This window comes from Rattus rattus, chromosome 4 (genome assembly GCF_011064425.1).
Source record: "Rattus rattus isolate New Zealand chromosome 4, Rrattus_CSIRO_v1, whole genome shotgun sequence".
NCBI classification, from domain to species: Eukaryota; Metazoa; Chordata; class Mammalia; order Rodentia; family Muridae; genus Rattus; species Rattus rattus.
This window is the reverse complement of record NC_046157.1, coordinates 86,027,386-86,046,484: the sequence shown is the minus strand read 5'-3', so window position 1 is coordinate 86,046,484 and position 19,099 is coordinate 86,027,386. Positions and strand designations below refer to the sequence as shown.

Sequence of the window (19,099 nt, the reverse complement as noted above, 5' to 3'; positions counted from 1 at the left end):
ATTTATATTTAATGTAGATTAAGCAGAAAGAAGAGCCAAGCCCCCCCTCTTTCACACACACACACACACACACACACACACAGAGAGAGAGAGAGAGAGAGAGAGAGAGAGAGAGAGAGAGAGAAGACAGACAAACAGACAGACACAGAGACAGAGAGGGACAGAGACAAGACAGAGAGGCAGAAAGACAGACACACACAGAGACAGACACAGACACAGACACACAGAGAGGCAGAAAGAGACAGAGAAAATCAGAAACAGACAGACAGACACATGGGCAGAAGACAAAAACACACACACAGATACACAAAGGGGGTGGGGGGGGGAGAGAGAGAGAGAGAGCAGAAAGACAGAGAGACAACAGAGAGAGAGAGAACAGGCAGAAAGACACAGAGACAGAGTCAGATACAGCAGAGACAGGCAGACACACACACACACAGAGAGAGAGAGAGAGAGAGAGAGAGAGAGAGAGAGAGAGAGAGAGAGAGAGAGAGGATGACTACTTTGTGTTATTACTTCAATGCAGTTTTAATACTGTTATTAAGAACCAACAAAGTGGATTCTAAATGCAAGAAAAGGCCCAAGTATGCAACAGTGAGAAAGGCGATATGACATGGGACTTATTTCTATCTGCCATTCTCTCTGCTTTGAGGTTGGTCTCCACTGTCTTTCAGTTTCCACCGTCTCTGAACTCTAACCATTTTGGGTCATTGATGTACTCTTGCCACGAGATTCAGTCCTGTCCCTGTCTGTGCCACCATAAGCTACAGGCTTCCTTGTTCTTGAGTTGCCTAATTTTGAAGAATCTTCAGAATGGTTCATCTGGTTAAGAGGTAAATCCTCCCTGCATCCAGTTTCACTTCCGACACACCTCTTCCCCTTTTACCCTGTATAAATTCTAGCCTCCCATTTCCTAGGGACCCAGTCGCTTACTTAATAGGAATCCTTGAAGTCCTCTCTCCCAGGTCTGGTGGCAGTGAGTCTTGCCTGACAAAACTGCGAAACTGGCTCAGGGCACCTTCAGTGGTGTGGGCAGGGCTCACCCAGAGCCCCAGCCAGAGGGCGCCAGCACCCACCAAGCATAGTCGCTCTTAAGCACTCAAGAGTGGCTTCCAGACAGTTCCTTAGTTAGCCAGAGGTCGACCTGTGGGAGAAAACAATCTCCCAGTCCTACGGACCAGTTTCTTCGCTGCCCTTTTATTTTTTAGTATCCTTGTATCTTGTATGCAGATGCTTAGCTCCAAGAGCAATCTCACCCCTCTTTAACGCCCCCCTCAAAAAAAAAAAAAAAAAAAAAAAGCCCTCACGGGGGGATGGGGGAGATGACCCTGGAGCCTCTTCTTTGGAAAAGGCATTGCCTTTGGGGACAGGCTTCTGTGTCAGGTTCCCGCAAAGGGTCCAGCCCGCCTGCGATTGCAAACGAGGGGTGTGCAGCTGAGCGCCGGGTGGAAGCCCAAGAGGTGGAGGTGGGGTGAGGGACCCAGAAGGACGACTGGTCAGGAGGGAGGCGACCAAAGGAGACCAGGCAGGGGCTTTGGCTTCCCTGGGGTCTGATTGGAGGTTGGCCCGATGAGTCGGAGCTGGGGGCGCGCCCATCTCCACTGGCTTGGGTGAGAGCCGCCGGCTCGGCCCCTCCCCGGAGCCGCTTTGTCCCGGGTGACGGCGGTGGAGGTTGCGGGAGCACCAGCAGGAGGCACAGCCCGGGTGACCCTGCGACCCGGAGAGCGGGAGGCGGCGCTCAGTGCGCACGGTTCCACGCCCAGGCCCGCGGGCACCGCGCTCACCCCGGCCGTCAGGTGAGGAGGCAGAGCCGCGCCCGCAGCCTGCTGCCCCGAGGACCCTCGAGCCGCCACCACTGTCACCGCCGCCACAGCGGCGCATCGCAGACGTCCTGCAGGTCGGTTACGTAACGGCGCAGGCCCCATCGACCCCGTACCCTGTCCCACCAGGGCTGAACACCTGGGTGCCAGGGGACCCGGGTAATGGGAATCAAGTACCGCCGGGCTTAGGGATAGGGCTGGAGCAGCGAGAGATCTTCTCTCCTGACCAGTCCCCAAAGCATCCCCAGGGACAAGTCTCCCATGACCCCCCTCTAGGAGGCGCTAGTCTCCAAAAGCCCCTTCCCCATCTTTACTGGCCAAGGGTCCACCTTCCCAGGTGCAGCAGCAGGTGCATAGGGACTTGGAGGATCCAGAGTGAACTCCAGTGACCCCGGGATTTGGGCTTAGAGAAGGAGTTAGGAGAGACCAACATCATCGCAGTGAGTAAAGGAGAAAATGAGGAGACCCCTGTCTTCCCAGGCTTTACCGAATTTCTTAGGGAGGGACAAAGGGGCTTTTGGGCACAGCGGGCTGAGAATTGTCCTGCCTGGGCTTAGCCAGCTTGGGTCATCTAAAAATAACTTCAAGTTTGAAAAGTGACATGGACAGGAGCGCGGTGTGCCGGGTTCGTCGTGCCTGTGGGGTGTTTCTCTCCAGAAGTCATCAGAGGGGACAAGGCAGTGTTAGCTGCCTGATCCCTCTCGTCTGCCTCTGCATCTCGCTGGTTTCCAGGGTGCCTTGGTTTGACTTTTGGTTAATGATTTATTCTCCAAGGCCTTGCTGTCTGTCCTTTATTTATTTATTTTTTCTTATCCCGGATGGATTCAACAAGACTGCATGCTTTGGCACGTTCTGTTTCTTAGGCTGGGATAGAAGTGGTCAGCCGAGGATTATTACACCCACTGCCAACACTGTATTAAAACCTCACTTTAGCAAAAAAAACAATAACCACAAAACCCGTTTCTAGTTTCTCTTAAATTACGTACTCCTATCATTTTCCACGGGTGGGAAGAAAAGGATGCTAAAGTATTCTTTTGTATAGAGGGTCTTTAGGAACAGTGAAGCATGTTTACAACACGACTTAACGGGCACACCTCCATTGTCCTTGATTATAGTAGGATCAAAATACAGGACGAGGGAGTCATGTCCATGGGGCAGATCTTGTTGACCAGGGTATCATGAAGATGGATGTTAGGTAGGAAGAGTCAAGAAGCAGGCCAGCATGGGCCGTGGGGCACAGGAGTGAACACTTGGCAGTTTTTCAGTACCCGCATTGATTTCCCTCTTCGCCTTATGGAGCTATTACACCACATATGACCGGTCATTGAGCTCAATTAGCCTGAAACAGGAGTTGCGATTGGCGTCCCAATGCACTGTAAATTGAACCGGCCTTTACCGAGCACCTCTTACCTGAATGTGGGCCAGAGAACTCGGGGAGGGAGAAGCGTTCTCCACAAAAGTGGCCAGATTCTAAGATCTTAGTAAACGCTTAGAGGTCTGTGCCCTTCATAACCCACCTAAATCTTGGAGGATGCGGCTCTCTCCAGTGAGGAACATTTAACAGGAGTGGGAACTCGAGAGCTTTTTCGTTCGCAAGTACTCATTACACTTGCATAACTGTTTGCCGCTTGCCAGATACAGCGCGAGCAGCACTCTTTTTGCCCAGTCCAGCTTTGACAGTGGCAGAGGTTGTGCGCTCCCATTCCTTTAATTCTCTGTGCCGGTTGATGAAACAACTATTTATTGAGAGCCTGCTGTGTGCCATGCAGGCTCTGTGCTAGGAGCTAAAAGAACAAGGCCCTATACTTCCCAGAAAAGAATCGAGCAGAAAATAAATGTTAGTGAATCAGCCTAGAGAGCATTTAGTGTGGAGAGGAAGGAGCAAGGTCAGTGGGAGCCAAGAGATGGGAGGGTGGAAGGAATCTAGAAGAGTCTGCCAGAGAGTACACATTTGGACTGGGTCCCAATGGGTGGTTGGCATTCTCCAGAGAAGGCACCAGGCATTCTGTGTAGAAAGAACTGCATACGCGCACAAAGGAAAAGTTACGTTCAAGAGCACCTAGTTTGGAGATGACAACTGAGGAGGATGTGGTGAACTGGGACCTTAAACATATTCTATTGAAAGGGAGAGACCATGCGGTCTCTAATAGGAGAGATGGCTTGGTCTCATATTTTTGCAAAAGTGACTTTGGAGGACGTTAGGGAAGTGGAGCTATGAAGACTAACTCGGGGGTTAGGCCATTGGTCCGATTCAGGCCCCTCTATTTCCTTCCGAATCATGGAGTGTGTATGAAGCAGGTGCCAGGGCAACAGAAGCAAGATCTGTAGACAGTCTTTTCAGGGCAAGTGGGTGACATTTTTGTCACCAGGTGGGGACTGGTGGAGAAGGAGACACTTTGATGTGTAGAGACACAGCCAGGCTTTGGCTGTAATGAGAATGGCAGGTTTGAAAGGGACTGTGAATTTTGCTTTTGAATATCAAAACAAGGTTCTTTCTGTTTTCAAAGGTCACATCTTCATTCCTGGAACTGTCTCCTACTCTAGTTTAAGTTCATTCCCAAGGCTACTATAGCATTGCCTCTGGAGAAGAGGGAGGTGAATTCCACGGTAGGATATTGTCCCTGCCTTTAACCCCCAAAGTGAACATTTTAGCTCAGTTATTTGAATACCGCTTGTGGCGATCATTAGAGTGAGTGGCATTTATTCACTGCCTGCGGTTAGCCCAGTGAATCCTGCCGCTTACCTTAGGTGGCCCTGTCATTAGTCTCACATAATTGACAGGGAAACCAAAGCTAAAAACATAATAGGTTGTCCAGAGTGCACAGTTAATAAGAGGCGCGCCCAGTGTTGGAGCCCAGGTCCTGAACAAGATTGTCATTCATCAGTGTGGATTAATACCATTGGTACAATCCCTTCCCTAGGTTTGGATACTTGCAGTGGATACCACAGAAAAGAGCTAGGCTGAGTTAGGAGTCTTAGTTTTCCCTTGGGCTGTGTGTTTATTATGCATGTACAGCGAAACACTCACAATTTCCTATCTCCTGTCAGGCTGGGTTATTTTCTTTTATTGTAAAAGTTATCATTTTCAATGTGTATGCATGTGAACATGTGTGTGTGGAGTGTGTGTGTGTGAGTGTGTGTGTGTGTGTGAGTGTGTGTGTGTGGTGTGTGTGTGTGTGTGTGTGTGTGTGTGTGTGTGTGAGGGTGTGTGTGTGTGTGTGTGTGTGTGTGTGTGTGTGTGTGTGTGTGAGTGTGTGTGTGTGTGTGTGAGAGAGAGAGAGAGAGAGAGAGAGAGAGAGAGAGAGAGAGTGTGTGTGTGTGTGTGTGGTGTGTGTGAGTGTGTGTGTGTGAGTGTGTGTGTGTGTGTGTGTGTGTTTGCACACACACACATGTTTGGGGCAACAGAGGTCAGAGATCGGGAAGCCACTGAGCTAGAACTGCATGCGTGCCTACTGTGGGTGTAGGAACTGAACATGGATTCTGTGGAAGAGCAGCAAGCACTTGCAACTGCTGAGTACCTTCTCCAGCCTGGGTTATTTTGAGTCTGTGCAGTAATGACAGAAGAAAGGCTAGGCGGTCTGTAAGTAATATTTTGATCTGAAGTCCCACCGTCCTGTTGAAGGTTCGTCTACTAGTGTGAACGGCTTGGTATGACTTACTTAGAAGTACAGAGACAATGGGAGTGCCTTAATGCTGAGAAGCCTGCTTGGGTACCAAATTAGAGGAATATCCCATAGACAATGATCACATTCTTTCCTTCAGACATGTTACTCTTTGAATGTATCTTCATTATGGAAAAAACTGGGACAGTCAGTAAGCGTGGAATGAAGTAGTTGTGGGAATCAAAACAGGGACCAGAAACTGCATATGAGTTGGCTTGAAAATACCCTAGAATTTAGGCCACACCCTTCACCCCCAGGACAACAGATGCATACAAAGGAAAGGTAGAGTGTCCCCAAGGATGCTTTACTCTTCTGTAAATGTTTGCTTGAAATTATGTGCACACATATGTATGTGTGTCCATGTGTGCATGTATGGATGTCAACCATGGGTAGTCATCCTCAGGAACACTAACCACCTCCTTGGAGACAGGGCCTCTCCTCAGCCTGGAGCTCAGCAATTAGGTTTGACTGCTGACCCAGTGAGCCACAGGGACCCTCCTGCCTCTACCTCCTCAGTCCTGGGACTCCAAGTGCCTGCTAGCACACTGGCATCTACTCACCACACAGACTGATGCATTTCCCTAGTGCTCCTACCACAAAGTTTGTTAAGACCCACTCCTGCATCGAGTAATGAACGAGTAGCATTCTCTCACAGGGGGATCTACTGAGACTACAAAAACATACATCCCGGGGTTGGGGATTTAGCTCAGTGGTAGAGCACTTGCCTAGCAAGCGCAAGGCCCTGGGTTCGTCCCCAGCTCCGAAAAAAAGAAAAAAAAAATACATCCCATTAAACGCCTTTCAACACACGAGTCAAAGAAGACACGGAATGACTCCCTTTGTTGTGGAACCTCCGTCTGCCTTTTATTTTTCCTAATTCATTCTTTCTCTGCTGACAAAATGCTTTATTGTCCTTACATTTTTTTTCCCTCATGCTATGGATTTCCAAGTGTTCTGCATTATAGATTAACTTCAGCAACCCAGTTAACGAGTCGAAACACCTTTTGAACTTAGCTGAAGTCATTGTGGAAAAGAATAAGGGAATTCTGGTACTTTCTAGAAGTCGCAGAAGTGCTTCCAGAAGGCGCTCGCTTTTTCTGAGGTCCGTGGTGTGCACAGCAATGTCTCCTATAATGGGGAAGGAAGACTGTAATTTCATGTCTGAGCTCCCTGGGCTCAACTCACTCTGAAACAAGAGAGAAAACGCAGAATTTCCAAGTTGTGGAGCACACACATTAAGAGACATTTGAATGCTCATCGTTGGGCCAAAGAATAAATCTCAAGAGTTGTGAACTAGACCACAGCTTTTATTTCCTTAGTTCTTTGATGGAATAACTGCTTTGTTCTGACAGACTTATTCTGCCATATTATATATATTCGGAGGCCATGAGCCACACTGTAATAGCTCTTTCTATTAGAGTGTTGGGAATGGGCAAAAAAAAAAAAAAAAAAAAAAAAAAAAAGATTGGCCTTGCTAGGAATCCTAGGATTCCAGTCCTGGTGCAGTTACTTCCCAGTTATGTGACCTTGAACTTCCCATTGACCTAGCAGTTGTTGGAGCTGGCACTTGAAGATTGCTGAACCCTGTTTCAACACTTTGTTCGGCCAGTTTTATTCATCATCTTCCCCAGACCTTAGAAGACCTGGGGAAAATGTATAAGTGTTACTATCTACAGATGACACACGCTGGGAGGTCTCAGGGAGAAGCCACCTAGTGCCAGGTCTTTGAGTTGCAGTTTAGGACAACAGTCCCCTACCTTGAGAGATTTGAGGGAGACTGGGCTCCACCCAGTGTGTGCACTAAGGAATAGAATGCTCTGTACAGATGTTAAGGATAACCGGCACAGTAAGGACCTCTAAGAGTGGGGTCTGGTAGAGTTACCATGTCTGTGAGGTGAGGAAGATACTCCGTGTCTAAAAAGACATTTATGTCCAGACTGAAGAGATGGCTCAGTGATTAAGTACACCAACTGCTCTTCCAGAGGACCCAGGTTCAACTCCCGATATGACAGCTCTAACCATCTGTAACTCCAATTCCAAGGGATCAAGCACCCTCTTCTTGCCTTTACAGGCACCACATGGACATGCTGCACACAAATATGTGCAGGTGAAACACTCATACATAGTCAATAAAAAATTATGTCATGCATAAAGAAAACTGCTTCTACTTGCTCTGCTCCCCGGTACAAAGAACCCTTTTCCTTCAGGATTAGCTTTTTTTTGTCAATAACATGAGTGGACCAGTCGAGGTCAAGGATGGTCAGCTGTGGAACCAGGTCTGGCTCATGGAGAGGAAGGAGAACGTGGTCTATAAGAATGAGGTGGCTGCCACGGGGTGTTTCAGTATAAACAGAAGCCGAAAACCAAAGTCGAGGCTGAGGAATGGATAGGGATGGTACCGAGAACAAGAAGAGGGCGCCATTACCAGGTTTCCCATCAGGTATAAGTGACAGGCAGGACATAAAGTCAGAATAGGGAGGCTGGGACTATCTCCCATTGTCTATTGAGATCTGTCTACATTGCCCGAGTTTTGTTTTTTTTTTTTTTGTTTTTTATGTATTTGTTTTTCTCTGACATATATGTTTCCTATAAAGTTTTAGAAAATACAAGAAAATTATGGAAAAGGTAAAATCGCATATTACTATGAGCAATGCCGTGACTTCTAACATTTTGATGTTTTTCCGTCCAGCCTTTTCTGATTGTATGTTTTTATGGAATGAGGGTCATAATGTGCAGAGAACTTTGCTTCCCACATATTTCTCCAAACATCTAAAATAACTTATCATGAGGTGTCAGTGATCGTGCTGAACACCTCTGGGTGGGAGTGCACATGTTTGTGCATGTGAGTGTTCGGGTGCATGATGCATACACACTCAGAAGCCAAAGGTCAGTGTTAGGCATTTTCTTTAATTGTTCTCTACCTTGTTTCTTCTTCTCTCGCTAAACCCAAAGCTTACCCTTTCAAAGAGACTAGACCAGGGCTCCTTCTATCTCTACATTTTTCCTAGACCTGGGGTTACAGACATGCACTGTCACACCTGGATTTTACCTGGGAGCTGGGGATCCAAACTCAGGTCCTCATGCTTGTGCGGTAAGGACGTTAACCCACGTAGTCATCTCACTAGCTCATGAGCACTTGTTTCGGTAGGTATAGAAGGCTTAAATAAAACTAGAAATATTTATTTTATTATCTTTAATTCTGTGTATGTGTGTCTATGTACATGAGTTCAGGTGCTTTTGAAGGCTAGAAGAGAGCATCAAACGCCTCAGATCTAGTGATATAGGCTGTTGTGAGCAGCAAGCACCAAACTCCAGTCTTCTGCAAGAGAAGCAAGCATTCTGAACCATGGAGTCATCATTTCTCTAGATTCCTTGAGCACATTTATTTGTATGTGGTGTGTGTGTGTGTGTGTGTGTGTGTGTGTGTGTGTGTGTATGTGTGGTGTGTGTGTGTTTCAGATTTGTTTCTAAGCCCAATTCTTAAGATTCTCCCTAAATAACTGATACTACATTTATTTATTTGTGTGTAGATGTGTGTACATGTTTGATAGCATGTGTATGTACACACACACACACACACACACACACACACACACACACACACACCCCGTCTGTGCAGAAGCCAACATTGAATGCCTTCCTTAGTTTCTTTCTGCCTTAGATTTTGTGACAGGGTCTCTCGGTGAACACAGTTGGCAAGCTCCTTGTATCCTTCTGCCTCTGTAAGCCACCATGGTTTTGCAGGCACTTGTTTCTTTTCAATGAATGTGAAGTCATGAACAACCTCATAAAGCAGTGCATGAGACATCGGCTGTCACCTCTGTTCAGTTTGTAAACCCTCATCATGTGAAGATAAGAACCAGATGATGTCAGTGCTTTGTAGAGACGGCCCCACTCCTGGAAATATTTGAGCCCAATAGTACAAGAAAGTTAGACTTTCTCTGGAGAACTTAAGGATGGTGGATAGAAACTTGATGGAGTTCACACACTTGAGTGCTTATTATTAGGTCCAATGGACTGGACGGTGTCCCTTCTGGTGGCTGTTATTAACAACTGGTCATGTGGGTGCCTTGACACATAGGAGGTTGATCTGGGTAGCTGTTGATGTAGCTCCGTTGTGGTTCTGAAGTATCTGCTTCACAGAGAATTGTCTCCCTGGGTCCTTGTTTCAGCAAAAATCGTTTCTGATTCTTGGAACATGACCAAGGATGGGAGCTCATGTACTGAAGTTCTGCTGTGTCCCTTGACTTAGGTTGACTCCTTTCCTTCCTTGTAGACAGGCTGCAGATATACATACCTACATTTGTGGACTCAATGTATTAGCATACCATTCTAAAATACATTTTACTATAATTACCTGTTTATTTTGAACAGTAGGGTCAGACATTTCTGCCACAGAACCAGAAGGATCTCAGAGGACAGTGTGGGGCAATAGGATTTTCCTTCTACTATATGTGTTCTGAGGAGTGAATACAGGTCATCAAGCTTTCTGACAAGCACTTTTACCCAGTGAACCGTCTTACTGGCCTGCGTACTATTTTGAATAAAGATGTAGGATAAATAGGTGGGCTCTTTTAAAAATAATACTCAGATGTTCTCTATTTAAAATTTTAGTTTGATTGCTAATCAAGTTAGTGTTTCCAAGAGTTCCTGAATTCACTGTCACCATCCTAAGTATTTTGATTAAATTGGACGATTAAACCAAGATAAACAGTGACTTTGAATTATTTTCTCCCATAAAACTGTCTGAAGGCATACTTAATATAATTATTTTATTTGACCTATGGAACTACTAAAGCTAAGAGCCCAGTAAGTATGTATTGCCAGGAAATATCTAATATCGGTCAGTGTCTAATTTCATTCTTTTATAAATTAATTTCTTTTAGGTAAGCATACAAATTATCAGCATGCTCGAACATATATGCCATGAGACTTTGTTGCCAATTGTTTCCCTCCACTGACCAATTCCAACACACACACACACACACACACACACACACACACACACACACACACACACAAACACCACAGTTTATACTTGTCTTCGGAGTTTTGCTAATTTCTCAAGAATGGAATTATTCATTTGATCCCAAGTATCATGTGTAAATTTCAGGACAGAGAGCGATAAATTCCCATCAACTGGTGGGTAGCTAAAACAAAGGTTTATTTGCCAGAGCAAAAATCTCTTAGTTCCTAGGAGTGAAACCAAAGCAGTAATGTGTGAATATGTTAAGTTATTCCTCCTGTGGACATCTGTATGCTCAGTTCATCTTGTATGACATACAAACATCTGTAAACATACATGATTAGATGTGGCCAGGGAAGTCTTCCACAGCTAGAATGCTCCAGGCATGTTCATTTGAGGCCCTTTCTTTACTGATTCATTTGCCTCCTGGTGATTTCTGCTCCCCACACAGCTGTTGTTTCACAGTAAACTTGTGAACATTTGACAAGGTGACATTCAGGGGGAGCACTGAGTGGAAATGCTTGCCTGGTCAGATTTCTCAAAGACTTTCCTTTTGACCTCTCAGTGTCACAGCACAGGAAGAGGCTGTGGGAATTCTTGGCTGGTTCCCTTGGATGTTGGTTTCCTTGCAGTGTTGTGAGATTATCATGGGCGAGGAGATGCAATTTCTTTCTCAATTTGTTTGTAGCCACCCAAGGTCTTCGGGAATGTTAGCAAGGTGTTCCCAGTCCCCTGTGTACAGACAAGCCGAGAAAGATCGGCTGATCAGGAGGAAATGAGAATGAGAGATAACCTGAGCAGCAGTCATTGCTTCTGTTAGAGCTATATGACCTCGACCTTCAGCCATACCCATATTTCTCCTGTTTTGTAAATAACCGCTGAGAAGATTAACAGGCAAGTCTGTGACATTGAATTTAGAATGGCTTTGGATGCAGCGCCATTTTGGACTAGTGAATTAATGACTTGCACAGGACACAGGTCAGTCCACAGTGGTCCTGGAGGGAGCCCAGGTTTTGTGTGTCTCTCTCCCTATTCCTCCGTGGTTCTGTTTATTAACAATAACCAGTCTCAAGGAAGCACAATGGTTAGAGAGGGAAGAGTGGGTATGAGTAACGGAATGATCATCAGGAGCTTTGAACTTGGAACTTTCCCAGGGATTTGTTCCTCATGATACCCTTGGTTTTATTCTTTAAAATATTTCAAATTCTACCCTCTAAGTATGACTTCATATTTCCCCAAAATTTCTAATATCACCTTATCTTAAGTGATAAGGACCAAATTCACCTCATGTTCAACGAATTCTTATTACCAATCATGGAAACCCTTATTTTAGCTTAACCACTGCAGTGTTTCAACTACCACCCTTGGCATTGTCTTGTTGTTTTCTCTCTCTCTCTCTCTCTCTCTCTCTCTCTCTCTCTCTTCTCTCTTTTCCGGAGCTGGGGACCGAACCCAGGGCCTTGCGCTTGCTAGGCAAGCCCTCTACCACTGAGCTAAATCCCCAACCCCTTGGCATTGTCTTACAAGCCACGATAAAATATGAGCTTATGAGGTTGTGTTATACAAATAAAATTAGAGATAGTGTTTTCATGAAGAACCGGGGCTATTTTTTATGACAGCATAATTTACGAGGGTATGTCTTAGATGAAAGAAAATCTAGAATATAATACAGGTTAGAAACATTTGCTGGCTGTCTGGGGGCCCAGGATGCACCTCTAAGATGATCACATGGGCACCTCTCACTCCATCCCCCACTGACTGCGAGCTCCCTTTGATTTTTTCTACATCTCAGAGCCAAGGTTTCATATCCTGGCCGAGTTCTCACCCTTCCTTTTCTCAATGACATTACCTCCTTCTACCTTGTTCACACATACTCATTCCAGGGTCCCTAATGTTTAAAAACTAAAAAATCTTTTTTCCTTCCCCCCAAATTAAAAAAAACTTAATAGTTACTTGAATCCAGTTGATGAACTTATATCTAGCCTAAATTTATTACCTATTTGATAAGAGATCATCTCTGAGGTAATGGGTTTTTTTAGTCAGTTTTTTATGCTTATTTTTATTAATTAATTATTTTACTTTACATTCCAATTGCCCACATCCTCCTGTCCTCCCTTTCTCCTCTAAAAAGGGGAGGCCTCCCACGGATATCAACCCACCTTGGCATATAAAGTTGCAGTGGGACTAGGGCATCTTCTCCTGTTGTGGCTAGATGAGGCAGCCCAGTTAGGTGAAAGGGATCCAAAGGCAGGCAGGGCAGTTAGAGACAGTCCCTGGTCCTGCTGTTAGGAATTCCACAGAAAGACCAAGCTGCACAGCTGTTGTAGATGTGCAGAGGGCCTAAGCCTGTCCTATGTATGCTCTCTCTTTGGTGGTTTGGTCCTTGTGGGCCCCTATGGGCCCCAGTTAGTTGATTCTGAGTTTCCTTGTGGTGTCTTGACTGCCCTTATCCAGTTATATTGTAAAAATGTGTTAACCCGCTCCCCTGTTAAATCAGTTAAGTCCCTTTAACAATTTCCCAAAGTACCTATACAATTACATTTCATATACATTCATGTATTCGTGGGCATTCGTGCCATGGGTGTGGAGGGCAGATGTTGTTGTAGGGAACACAGCACGGTAAGTGGAGATGCTTACCAATTTCTGTTTTGAGACAGTCTTTCACTGAACCCAGTGTCTTACTGCTGTGAACAGACACCATGACCAAGGCAACTCTTATAAAGGACATTTCATTGGGCCTAGCTTACAGATTCAGAGGTTCAGTCCATTATTACTAAGGCAGGGAACATGGCAGTGTCCAGACTGGGACGGTGCTGGAGATGGAGCTGAGAGGTCTACATCTTGTTCTGAAGGGAACCAGAAGAAGACTGACTCCTCAGGCAGCTAGGAGGGGAGGAGGGTCTCAAAGTGTACCCCCACAGTGACATACCTCCTCCACACCTACTATAACAATGCCATATCTTCTAATAGTACCACTCTGGGCCAAGCATATTCAAAGCATCATATCCAGAGCTCAACAATTCTGCTAGACTGGCCAGCTAACAAGCCCCAAGGATGTTTCTCTTTCTATCTCCTAGCTCTGAGGTTGCAAGACACATCTTTGATGTGGATGCTAAAGTTCTCTGAACTCAGGTCCTCATGGTTGCATGGTGAGGTCTTCCCCTCCTGAACTATCTCTCTGGCCTTCTTTCATACTTTTGTGGGGCCTTTGACGAATGCTGTGGGAGGATCCCAGGGCTTTGCATAATCCAAGCAGGCAGGTATTTTCTTTCTCTCCTCACTCCCAGCCTTTAAGATATTTAAACACAATATGCTAATACTATCATGAGGTTCCTCTCCCTACACGGTAAGGTTGCTGTCAGTCATGTCTTTTGTCAATCACGGCAAAGTCGATGCTGCCAAATATGTTCATTCCGCTCCCTAATTGCAAATTGACTTTTTATGGCTACTTATTAGCAAACCCCAAGAGACCAATAGAAATCATTGAGACGGGGCTGTTATAGAGACCAGATTTTATTTCTTCAACCTCCTATTGTAACGAATAACAAACCACCAAACTGTTTATAAATAAATCAAAAAGTTATCGTTGTAAATAACAGAGACGCAACTGTATGCAACTTGGTGATAAGGAGTGTTATATGGATGTGTCAGGCCTGATGATGACCAGAACGGTGTCATCTTACTAATGAGAGCCACCCTGAGCACAGTATGGCTGTGAGAGATTTCAACTGGACAGTGTCCCATCTCTATCCTTAGAACCGTTTTTCTTCCGTCAGTTTCATCCTTCTGGAGTCCCTCTACCCCAATCCTCAAAGGAACCACCATTCTTTATTAAATCTGTGCTTACCATGGCAAATACATCCTCTAATACATGTACACCTAGTCTATTCACATATGTGTTCATTAGTTTACCCCATACGGGGTGACAAATATCGTGCTAGTCACTGGGATGCAAAACCCAACAGGACTGAATGGCTTTCTACAGTTCAAATAGAGTTCGGGAGATGCCCGGCTTCTTGTACATTTGCCTGTACCTAGCCCTGGATGTTAAGTCCCTAAAGCTGAAGGAAAGTAGCTGCTCCTTCATCCTTGTGAGGGCTGCAGCACGTGTGAGAAAGAGCCTGCAGGTCTTCCCTGGGCTAATGGGAAAATGAACCGACTATCCATTATAACCATTTTAAATAATGCAGAAGCCGAGCACCAAGGCTGTCAACACTTTCAGATGTCTTTGTTCTCTTCGCATAATTGTTAAGTATAAAAATAAGTTGAGGCTGAGGAGACGGATGATCAGTTAAGTTCACTTTCTGTTCTAGCAAAAGACCTGAGTTTGGTTTTCCAGAACCTACACTGGATGGCTCAGAACTTCGAGTAACTCCAGCTCCAGGGGATTTAATACATTTGACCTCTGAGGGCACCTGAACACACACACACACACACACACACACACACACACACACACACACACACACACACTGCATAGTTTAAATTTACCTGTTTTGTTTGCCTTGTTCATATCAATAAACCTGTTCTTTCGAGAATGTACCTTATACTCACTGATGGTCCAAAACCAAACCCCAGGTATGATTAATAGCAGTAACAAAATTCCAAGGCAGACGAACCAAGGGATCCTATGTCTCTAATTCAAATGGTTTTGGAATGCCCCTGTCCTGGTAGGCATTATGAGCTTGTTCTGTTTGATGGGGCTTGGATAGAAACACTTGACAGGAAACATCGACTATGTGTTTACCGGGCAGCCACTAAGTACCAGCCTTGCCGGCAGGTCTCCAGGAGAAACATTGTTTCTGTTCTAAGATTGTTTAGATGAGGACACCGAACTTCAGGGAGCTTGACCAACTCAGTTTACTTTCTCAGGAGGTGAATCCAGAACACAACAGTGGTGTCTTTGTCTCCACAGCCCAGTGGGATATGCGGTTATTCATGGAGTTGTGGAATAGAATTTCTGTCCAATCAGTTTCAATGCCTAGCTTGTTACTTTATGACAACTGTAAACTAGGACCAGCATGCTCTGTGCTGCCTAAATACACTCCTTAGAGGAAATAGTCACATGATTTTCATGTTTGATTGATGCCATTGCTATTTTAGCAGTTGTAGACTGGCAAGAATGGCTGATGGTCTTTCTAACTAAAAGGCTGTGTGGCTTGATACATTGTTAGAGAAGAGGTGTGGGCTTGTGTGGAGAAACCATGGGATTCGAGGAGCATCTCAAGTCGTGGACCCTCTGAGTTGCACTTTTTAGTGTCCAACGCAGACTGAGGATAGAAGGTGACAGATTGCAAAGTGCCATTAATCATCTGGGTATTAAATGCCAGTGATTTGAGTGGGATTGTTTTTATGATATCACCTTCATTTGGCTAGAACACGTTGGATCTGGTGACTTTAGAGAAATTATATGACCTTGGTTTTTATGTCTGCACATACTTAAATATTCCTATAATAAAACCATTAGAATAAAATTGGAAATGGAAGCAGCAGATATTTTTCCTAAAAGTTAATATGTTAAATTTTCAAACTTGAGCATAATAAATTACTCAGCATACACACCTGCTGCAGTCCCCTCAAAAGAAATAAAATACTTTGCAGTCACCAGATGCTGACCCATCCATCAAGATCTGGTCCACCCACAAGAATCTAGCTTCACTCACAAAGGTCTGACCCGCCCACTATGATCTGATCCATCTACCAGGGCCTGGCCCCACCCACCAGGACCTGGCCCCACCCACCAGAGCCTGGCCACGCCCACCAGAGCCTGGCCCACCCACTGTTGTCTGGCCCCATCCACCAGGATCAGTCTAGTTCACCCACCTCAAGTCAAGGTTAAGGTATGGATGTCTTCCTGTTGCAAGGGAAGCTTGAAGTCTGGCCCTGTGAGGGTGCCTCATTGTGGCAATTCTGTACACATCTCACTGCTCAGTCCAAATGGGTGCCTTTAGTCCAGAGCTTCTCAACCTTCCTGGTGCAGCGACCTTTCAATTCAGTTCCTCATGTTGTGGTGACCCATTCCTTATCATGATCTGATAATCCATACCTAATGGTGTGAATGGGGATTAGGAAGATACGCAGGCCCCACCTGAGCAGGGAAAGTACTGACTATATCGGAATTTAAAAGACTTCTGACTGCTAAGGTCTTAGAGCCTTCCCCAGATGACTGCATTTGTTGCTCTTCTGAGGAAGGCAAGCCGCTCTGCTCTTGTGTGTAGAAAGTCAGGAGCGAGTACCTGGCAGTCCGTTTTCAGCTCTCTGGTACTGCTTACGTCTTTAGTCCTCAGAACAGTGAGCAGAAGACAGTGGGTGCGAGCGAAGGAGATGAGAGACCAATTTTAAAGAACTTGGGCATGGCATGGGACTCATGTGCCAAAGCTGTGGAGAGCTGGCAAGGAGGTGGGTTAAAAGCAAAGCTGAGGGAATTAGAGAAGCTAATTTTTACTCAATGAGTCTAAGTGCCTGCTGTGTGTGCCTGGGGGCCTGAGGATGATCCTAGCATCCAGGTATGGACTGGGCATGCTCCTGCAAGCATTGGTAATCTCAGCCTTGTGGGGGCGGGGAGTGGATGGGAGTGGGGGTAGATGGGGGAAGAGGGATAGAGTGAAAGGGTGGGGTGGGCTGGAGGGATAAAATGAAGGGGTGGGGTGGGGTGGGAGTAATGGAGTTGGAGTATGGGATGGGTGGATACAGTGTTACAGGAGAGGGATGGGTACAGTGTTGGGGGTGTGGCTAAAGTGTTGGAGGGTGAATACAAAATAGCAGGAAGGGGCGGGCACTCTCAGAACAGTGACAAGCTGTAAAAACAGGGAAAGGTTGCCAGTCCCATCAGATAAGCCATCCTTTTTGCACCTGTCTGGTGAAGTCTTGGGAGAAGGGATCCATCTGTCTTGCTGTCCTTAGAAAGAGAGCTGTCCTTGCAAAGGGTCATACATTAAAAATAACTTAGAGGCAAGAGTGACCAGATCCCACTGTGAAAAGACTATCATGAGCATATGAAGACGTTCGATAAGCTTGTGTGTCAGGCTCTTGCTCAGGATGACTGTGAAGCTGCAGAATGCCTCTAGCATTAGAGATGACAGAAGCTCCCATAGCTCTTGCCAAAAGGTAGCTCTCAACTTAAAAATGCACATGAAAGGGCTGGGAAAAGTATGTCCTGCTCCTACAGAGAACCCACGGTTAATACCCAGTGCTCACACCAGGAGGCTCCCAACGGCCCGGAACTCCAGCTTCAGGGGATCCAACGCCCTCTTCTGGCCTCCACGGGCATTGAGCCCACATGGTACACACACAGACACAGTTAAAATGAATACATCTTCAAAATAAAAATAAACAGTGGTCATCATAGCAATGTGTCGAAAAGACTGGAACATTCAGAGAGGGAAAGAGCTGACAGAAACCTTTAAGGACATAAATAGGAAGCAGCCGGCAGCAGGTGGAGGGCCAGCCTCTCCTGGGAAATCCCGGCCAGCTTGAAGATCCCAACTCTATGGACCTTGAAGTTCTCCCTGTGAAGGCTGCAGGGAACTAATTACATGAAATGACAAGGGATACCTAGCGGCAACTTGCAGTACCACATTCCTACAGATTTTATGAAAATAAAGGATATTACCTTCATTAAATGTAAATCAAATTAAAACAGTGACATATGCAGGAATAGACTTATATGTGTATGTTTATTTGGGTAAATATATATATACATATATACATATATATACATATATATGTATGTGTGTGTATATATATATATATATGCATGTATGTAGGTGTGTGTGTGAGCATGTGTGTGGCTATGAGCTCCTTTGTACACTTGTGGAGGCCAAATGTAAGTGTCTCCCTCTAGCATGTTCTACCTTAATTCCTTGAGATATTGTCTTGCAATGAATATCTGCTCAGTGAGTGTCATTTGTGTTTGTAATAATACGTATCTGGCTCTGATATGTGTAAGGTGTGATTCATTCCCTCACCCAGTCCCCATGACACTTGGCGCTCCATACACAGCACTGCATCTCCTCCGAGCTTGACAGATGGGGAAACTGAGTCACAAAGAGGTTAACTAATTCCCCCCGGGGCCCCACAGCTGATAAGAAGCACAACTGGAATTCAAAGACAAGAAGAGTGCTTGGCACCTGTGGCTTTTAACTCTGCTTGGTGCTCATTTCCGTGCATGGTACACAAAATGGTACAGGTGGAAATTTATAAAAATCATAAATTACGTCTTAAGAATTTATGCAAAAGGGGACACTCATACTTTTGGTTCCTGGTTTTCAGATGTTTGCTTTTTATTGCCAGTAGCACCCCCACAGAGCCCATGTACCCTTAAGGACCTGAGCGAGAAGAGAAAGGAAGGAGTCCAAACATGCTTCTGATCACATTGAGGCAGCCAAGTTATATGCGATGACTACATCTTCAATAACACATAGGTTTACAAAGAAGTGCAGAATGTGTTGGGCAGGGGAAGGGGTGCCTGCTCTACCACACTTATGAAAGTGCAGGTTACTTTGCCAATATACATGGGAGTTTTGCTTCTTACTCAAACCAATTCAACAGCAGCCATGTGCTTTACAATTTGTATCAGTTGTGTTACTGTATTCAACATCCCCTCCTACAATACTGTATTCACCCCACCAACACTTTATCCACACCCCCAA

At 45.4% G+C, this 19,099-nt stretch overlaps 1 protein-coding gene across 1 annotated transcript in view; it reads left to right on the top strand.

Moving 5' to 3' along the window:
* Nucleotides 1–1,671: 1,671 nt before the first annotated feature.
* The window catches only part of Rcan2 (regulator of calcineurin 2), a 217,072-nt gene continuing 199,644 nt past the window's right edge, over nucleotides 1,672–19,099 (top strand). Inside the window, exon 1 of the mRNA XM_032900686.1 lies at nucleotides 1,672–1,897. The gene's annotated coding sequence lies outside the window, so the exon portion shown is untranslated. The remainder of the gene's footprint in view (nucleotides 1,898–19,099) is intronic.